The 7,610-nt window shown below is 29.1% G+C and overlaps 1 protein-coding gene across 1 annotated transcript in view; it reads right to left on the reverse strand.

Annotated features, from left to right (window-relative positions):
- LOC111682821 (nuclear pore complex protein Nup88) overlaps window positions 1-7,610 on the reverse strand; it is a 226,818-nt gene that overhangs the window by 80,606 nt on the left and 138,602 nt on the right. Inside the window, exon 3 of the mRNA XM_046945790.1 lies at window positions 5,436-5,460. The gene's annotated coding sequence lies outside the window, so the exon portion shown is untranslated. The remainder of the gene's footprint in view (window positions 1-5,435; window positions 5,461-7,610) is intronic.

Here is a 7,610-nt window from a genome sequence, read left to right on the forward strand (position 1 = left end):
AGACTAGATTATATGCTACACTGTAGACTAGGCTATAAACTAGTCTCTAAACTAAACTATATACTAGACTATAGACTAGGCTATACTCTAGATTATGTATAGACTATACCATAGACAAGGTTATAGATTTGACGATAGACGTGTCTATAGATCAGATTATGTCCTAGCTATAGTCGAGTCGATAAACCAAAATATATCCACCTATATAGTCGAGGCTGTAGACTAGCCTAGACCAGACTACTGGTGATACTTTAGTATTAATTATAAGCTATATGAAACCTAAACCCTTAAACACATTCTTTTCTATCAAAAATCAAATGCAAAAAAATCAATTAAAATGTATTACTGTTGATGATATTTCTGTTAACGTGTCATCATCAGCAGGCGTTCAAATGGTAGTACAATACAAAAAGTGTGATTTTTTACTGCAATAAAAATCAAACCCCCTTTATCTACTGAAACATAAATTGTTGCCCTCTTTACTTCAGCAGCATTAATAGATTGTTGAGGTTGTTATTGTTTTTTTCGTATGCCTCTACATATGGATTTGATAATGGTAGACTATACAAGGTTTAAATAAAATTTGCATCAGATTATTTTGTATTTGTAGCTATAAAAGATAATTATGCATATTGCAAATGATTTTTCAATTACAATTACGATTACACATTGATATGATAGCACACTCCAACCACTGCAATATATTTGTGAATGTAAAAGGGTTAAAATGCACAAAAAATGTGCAATTGTTTATATCATATGGCAACCACCTTGTTAACTCATACCACTCTGGCAACAATGACAACAACAAGTGAAAATGACAATATTTGTAAAACCGTTATAGTCTCCATGTGTAAATGAGTTTTTGAGAGTGTTGTCACAGTTTTTTTTTTTTTTAACAGAAGGAGGAAGGAGTTCGATAGCTATTAGAGTTGGAGTTGTATTTTAATTAAGTGTTACTCTGTTGTTGTTGATTTTCATTTATTATCACTCGTTTTTTTTGTTGCTCTCATTGCTCTTACTCTTGATTATTAAAAATCAATGGATTGTAATGTATAAATGGCGTGAGAAGCATGGTTGTATTATAATGATGTGGTGGCCATTGTTCGAAGTGTATGAGATTGTACAAAAGCCCATTAAAACATTTTGAGGTAACAATTTAATGAGCAGGAACACATAAAAATATATATATGATAAATTTTTATAAATATTAATAATTATTTATATGGAACAATGGCGGAAAGTATTGCAATTAAAAAAGGTGTTGAAGCGAGAACTATAAGTGTCATAGTGGAAAAGACAAAAACAAAAATTGGAGAGGGCACTTAGAGCTTTTGTATGAGAGAAAAGGGAAAAGGTTGGGAAAAAAAGAAATTGTATTTGTATGGAATAGACTATTCAAATAACTGTTATACACAATATTTAGTGTTATACAACAAGTTAGAAAAATCTGTTATAAGTGTGTAGTCTATAGTCTGGTCTATAGCCTAGTCTAGTCTATAGCCTAGTCTAGTCTATAGCCTAGTCTAGTCTATAGCCTAGTCTAGTCTATAGACTAGTCTATAGTCTAGTCTTTAGTCTAGTATATAGCCTAGTCTATGGTCTAGTCTATAGTCTAGTCTATAGTCTAGTCTATAGTCTAGTCTATAGTCTAGTCTATAGTCTAGTCTATAGTCTAGTCTATAGTCTAGTCTATAGTCTAGTCTATAGTTTAGTCTATAGTCTAGTCTATAGTCTAGTCTATAGTCTAGTCTATAGTCTAGTCTATAGTCTATAGTCTAGCCTATACTCTAGTCTAGCTTATACTCTAGTCTATAGTCTAGCCTATACTCTAGTCTATAGTCTAGCCTATACTCTAGTCTATAGTCTAGCCTATACTATAGTCTATAGTCTAGACTATACTCTAGCCTATAGTCTAGTTCTACAAGTTAACGCTTTTTCCGACAGAAAACTATTCATGATTTAAGAAAATCTATAGAAATTTTAAGCGATTTCAATAATTCTTTACGCTACAATAATAAAAAAAACTCTAAAACATGGCAACAATTGCCTACAAATGTAAACAAAACAATTTAGTCGCAATATGACAACAACTTGTGATAAGTCAATCAATTTTTGTTCTTAATAAATTTTAAGCAAAAAATTTAAATTATTAACAAAATACAGAGTTTCTTTAAATTCTTTTAAAATTTACAACAAAGTTCACTCAACCTTCAGTCTATAGCTTTCTGTTATCTCTGATACAAATTCCCTAAATACCAAAAATAATATAAATAATTCTTACGTTTCTATTTTGTAAAATATATAAATATGTAGGTTTTGTTTTTTTTTTTGCTAAGATCATATAAACATGTTTTAAAACAATTTTTATTATTAGAAAAAATTACTTGACATAAACACAACGAACATGTTAAAAGGCCTATAAAGGTATGAAAGTTTCTTAAACGAAGAAAATATACTCACGGGGCTTAATAGTACATGTAACTGAGTTCGAGGGTGGAGTTTTAATAACGTACTATACATATGTATTTCTTTCTATTTCAAGCGAAGAGTAGAAAAAAACCTAAAAGAAACATATGTATAAGAAAAAAGTGATGACAACATTTTTTTAATCATCATTAACAATAATTCAAGAAATACTTTTAATTTTCTTTACCTAAGACTGCAACAAAGAAAAAGAAAAAAACATAGAAATAAAAATAAAACCTAAAAGGCTTTAAATAAGTAAAATATCTTTGAAAGCATATAAAATACAAAATAACATAAGAAAAAAATAAACATAAAACATGTAAGGAGTTGGTTTAAGGCTTAAACAAAATATCTGCAAAAGTCTAACATCTAATGGTTAAGGGAAACAAATATTTGTTTGTAATTGAAAAATGTTTTTAAAATGTTGCACCCTCCCTTTCTCTTAAACATTATCCGGTAATATGCTAAAACAATGTCATTATAAGCACTCAAGTGTGTTATTTTAAGATTTATAGCAGCAACAACAAAAAATCCTTACTCAGAAGATTTTTTTTAAGAAATGAAACAATTTTTTGTAATTAATAAAATTTAAAAAAACACACACACCATTATTATAACATTATTATAGACTTTGTCATTGTTTGCCATAAATTACCAGCAACCGAAATTATAAAAGTCCCCAAAAAATGTTTTAAAAATAAAACGGAAGTTTGGTCATAAATAAACATGATTGTCATTAAAAAATTATCATTAAAGCATTTGATAATTAAAAAAAATTGTATCACAATTTTGTTTTTTAAATATTAAATTTCTAAAAGTAACGGAAATTGTGGGAAAGTGAAAAAAGTCTACAGAAAATTGGTATTTATCATAATGTTTGATAAGCGCAAAATGTGGTTATCGTAATAGGTAATATATCATAATGATAAACAGGCAGTGAATAAGGAAAAAGAGAGCAAAGAAAAATGTTAATATATATTACACAAATTTAATAAATTAGAAATTATGTGTTTTCAAACAAAAATTAAAAACGTGAGTTTTAATAAAATGGTGATTAATGTAAATTACTCATTCCTTTTTTAAGGTAAAGAAAATTTTAGGCAATCTGGCAACTTTACATAGGAAAAAAAGTAAACAAAACAATTCAGTGACAATTCTGCTGCTCATTTTTTAACGAAATTTAATAAATTTTTGTTCTCAATCAATATCGGATCTATTTCACATCTAGTTAAGTTCTAGTTCCAGTTTAGTTCTATTTTTTTCTGCTCTAGTTCAATTCTAGTTCAGTTTTAGTTCAGTTCTAGTTTAGTTCTAGTTCAGTTCTAGTTCAGCTCTAGTTCAGTTCTAGTTCAGTTCTAGTTCAGTTCTAGTTCAGTTCTAGTTCAGTTCTAGTTCAGTTCTAGTTCAGTTCTAGTTCAGTTCTATTTCAGTTCCAGTTCAGTTCTAGTTCAGTTCTAGTTCAGTTCTAGTTCAGTTCTAGTTCAGTTCTAGTTCAGTTCTAGTTCAGTTCTAGTTCAGTTCTAGTTCAGTTCTAGTTCAGTTCTAGTTCAGTTCTAGTTCAGTTCTAGTTCAGTTCTAGTTCAGTTCTAGTTCAGTTCTAGTTCAGTTCTAGTTCAGTTCTAGTTCAGTTCTAGTTCAGTTCCAGTTCAGTTCTAGTTCAGTTCTAGTTCTGTTCTAGTTCTGTTTTAATTATATTCTAGTTCTGTTCTAGTTCTGTTCTAGTTCAGTTCTAGTTCAGTTCTAGTTTAGTTCTACTTCAGTTCTAGTTCAATTCTAGTTCAGTTCTAGTTCAGTTCTAGTTCAGTTCTAGTTCAGTTCTAGTTCAGTTCTAGTTCAGTTCTAGTTCAGTTCTAGTTCAGTTCTAGTTCAGTTCTAGTTCAGTTCTAGTTGAGTTCTAGTTCAGTTCTAGTTCAGTTCTAGTTCAGTTCTAGTTCAGTTCTAGTTCAGTTCTAGTTCAGTTCTAGTTCAGTTCTAGTTCAGTTCTAGTTCTAGTTCAGTTCTAGTTCAGTTCTAGTTCTAGTTCAGTTCTAGTTCAGTTCTAGTTCTGTTCTAGTTCTGTTCTAGTTCTGTTCTAGTTCTGTTCTAGTTCTGTTCTAGTTCTGTTCTAGTTCTGTTCTAGTTCTGTTCCAGTTCTGTTCTAGTTCTGTTCTAGTTCTGTTCTAGTTCTGTTCTAGTTCTGTTCTAGTTCTGTTCTAGTTCTGTTCTAGTTTTGTTCTAGTTCTGTTCTAGTTCTGTTCTAGTTCTGTTCTAGTTCTTTTCTTGTTCTGTTCTAGTTCTGTTCTAGTTCTGTTCTAGTTCTGTTCTAGTTCAGTTCTAGTTCAGTTCTAGTTCAGTTCTAGTTCAGTTCTAGTTCAGTTCTAGTTCAGTTCTAGTTCAGTTCTAGTTCAGTTCTAGTTCAGTTCTAGTTCTAGTTCAGTTCTAGTTCTGTTCTAGTTCTGTTCTAGTTCTGTTCTAGTTCTGTTCTAGTTCTGTTCTAGTTCTGTTCCAGTTCTGTTCTAGTTCTGTTCTAGTTCTGTTCTAGTTCTGTTCTAGTTCTGTTCTAGTTCTGTTCTAGTTTTGTTCTAGTTCAGTTCTAGTTCTGTTCTAGTTCTGTTCTAGTTCTTTTCTTGTTCTGTTCTAGTTCTGTTCTAGTTCTGTTCTGTTCTAGTTCTGTTCTAGTTCTGTTCTAGTTCTGTTCTAGTTCTGTTCTAGTTCTGTTCTAGTTCTGTTCTAGTTCTGTTCTAGTTCTGTTCTAGTTCTGTTCTAGTTCTGTTCTAGTTCTGTTCTAGTTCTGTTCTAGTTCTGTCTAGTTCTGTTCTAGTTCTGTTCTAGTTCTGTTCTAGTTCTGTTCTAGTTCTGTTCTAGTTCTGTTCTAGTTCTGTTCTAGTTCTGTTCTAGTTCTGTTCTAGTTCTGTTCTAGTTCTGTTCTAGTTCTGTTCTAGTTCTGTTCTAGTTCTGTTCTAGTTCTATAAGTTAAAAAAACTTACCTTTTTTGATAACAGCTAAGGTTTTCTGAAAATAAAAGGAACATTTATTGAGTAAAATCTTAAAAATCTTTTAAATAACAAATCACATAAACAAGTAAAATTAAACGTAAAGTAAAAAAATAATATGGACAAATCTGGTAGCTCTTCATAAAAATCAGGTGTATTGTAAAGAAAATTTGCAATTGCTATTAATTTTTGTTCTCAATAAATAGATAAAATCAAACTTTAATTAAAAAATATAAATTTATTAATATTACTTTCGTTTGCATATAAGTAACTCCTACAAATAGCATAACAATAAGTCAATGTCGGTAATTAATGTTGGGGTTTACCTGCCATTGCTCTATTACCACAACAAACGAATCATTAGTTATTTGCCAGACATTTCTTGTTTTCTTTTTTAAAGAAATTGGTATTATTTTTATTGTAATATATATTTTGTTGTCTATTTGTCTGTTTTGTGACTAATTTAGCGTTTTAAATTGTTATTGCTTAACACAGCGGAATATTATATTTCCCTCCCTCTCTAAGCTAAAAAAATAGAAATGTTATTATTTGCATCTTTTTGTAAATGATGCTCAAGTTTTGGAAATAAAGTATAAATTTTGTTCACTTTTTGGTTATTATTGTTATTACCTATCTTTCGACATTAATGGCATTGAGGAAAAGAAATAAGAAATGAAAAAAAACGAAGCAATAAAATATTATTAAAATTATGTTTTGTTGGTATCAAAAGAATCCATAGTAAAATTTGTATTTGTGAAAAAGAAGTTTGGAAAGTACACTGAGAAAATTAAAAAAAAACATATTAAAACCCAGTAATACCTTTGAGTATAAGATCACACTTTATGTAATTTTGTTACCGAAACAAAAAAGTGTATAATAGTTTTTTTTCAGTGTATTTCTTGCATTAATATTTCCTTTACTGTTTAAAATGTAAAAAAAAAAAAAAAATAAAAAAAACTTTCTTGTCTGCTAAAATATCATCTTTGCTATACTTTCCTGTGCTTCCTTCCTTCTATTCCGCCCTCAATAAATAAATTTTACCTATAGAATGTATATAGAAAAAGTGTAGTAAATCAGCGCTCGATGACATTAAAATAAAATTTTAATGTTGTCTGCTTGAGTGCAACAACGTACAAATATAACACGTAATAGCAAATAACAAACATCTCAGCAAATTTTACCCACACTCTACATCTCTCTCTTTCACTCTTTCGCTAAAACTCATCATTGCCCTAAAAATATGCTATATTAAGTTATATGTATAATTTTCACCTTGGTTACATACTCAGCACACACTTTTACTTTACGAAAAAAACCTCTAACAGCAAAAACAACAATTGAACATTAAAATTTATTTGAAAATTAAAAAAAAAAGACGAAATTATTGGGGAAAAAAAACTCAACCCACTAAACAAATAAACAAAAATTGATGCCATAAAATTACACAATAATTGTGAATATTTGATTTACTACAATAACAAAAAAATTAAACATTTATTATACCAACAAAAAAAGCAATAAAAATAAATTGGTTTATAAAAATTTTAACCAAAATAAACATTTTATTTAAAACAACTTTAAAGCCCTTTCGTGAAGTTAAATGTCTATAAAAAACCGTTAATGTTTGAAAAAATTTGCAAATCCCTTATGATAATACATATTATTTATAATTATTAATATAACACGTGAAAAATCTTATGCATTTTTAAGTATATTCATATATGCATAATAAACCAGTTTAGTTTTACATCATTTTAACTCATTGCCTAAATGTATGCTACGCTTTTTCTTTCTAAATACTCGTATACCAATAATTTATGGGTAAGAGTGAAAGAGTGTGTATGTGTAGATGTATGTTAGTGTGAAAATGAACTCATATGTCATGTAAGTAAGTTGTAACATAAATAAATGTCATTAAAGCATATTTAATAAACTAATATAAACCATTATGATTATAAATTTAACCCTTTAAGCGACGCAACAGAGATTGCGGATCTCTATTTGAAAACCAAAGTCTAGTTTAGTTTTTGTTCAGTTCTAGTTCTGTTCGAGTTCTGTTCTAGTTCCAGTTCTGTTCTAGTTCAGTTCTAGTTCAGTTCTAGTTCAGTTCTAGTTCAGTTTTAGTTCAGTTCTAGTTCAGTTCTAGTTCAGTTCTAGTTCAGTTCTAGT

The sequence above is a fragment of the Lucilia cuprina genome, chromosome 3 (genome assembly GCF_022045245.1).
Source record: "Lucilia cuprina isolate Lc7/37 chromosome 3, ASM2204524v1, whole genome shotgun sequence".
In the NCBI taxonomy this organism is placed as follows: Eukaryota; Metazoa; Arthropoda; class Insecta; order Diptera; family Calliphoridae; genus Lucilia; species Lucilia cuprina.